At 39.8% G+C, this 274-nt stretch overlaps 1 protein-coding gene across 1 annotated transcript in view; it reads left to right on the forward strand.

The window, feature by feature from the left end:
- The window catches only part of LOC119591816 (zinc finger protein 513-like), a 72,589-nt gene that overhangs the window by 4,927 nt on the left and 67,388 nt on the right, over window positions 1-274 (forward strand). The window lies entirely within an intron of this gene.

Here is a 274-nt window from a genome sequence, read left to right on the forward strand (position 1 = left end):
CCTCAAAACAAATATCATTTTAGTGTCTGTGTGATCGTAGACTGTATTTACCCTTCCACATCATTTATTATTTATAATCTTACTCCAAGTCATTCTTTTGCACATGACTCCTCTTTTTCATCTTTCTCATGCACTTATTCTTCATCCATCTCATCATCTTCAAGTCTCTTTCTCTCTTGTCCTCTTCCCTTTGCCCACTTCCTTCCTTATCCTCTAGCCTCCCATCTACCACATCCTTCTTCCTGTTTCTGCCTTGATCCTCCTCCCCTTATTG

This window comes from Penaeus monodon, chromosome 29 (assembly GCF_015228065.2).
Source record: "Penaeus monodon isolate SGIC_2016 chromosome 29, NSTDA_Pmon_1, whole genome shotgun sequence".
Classification (NCBI taxonomy): Eukaryota; Metazoa; Arthropoda; class Malacostraca; order Decapoda; family Penaeidae; genus Penaeus; species Penaeus monodon.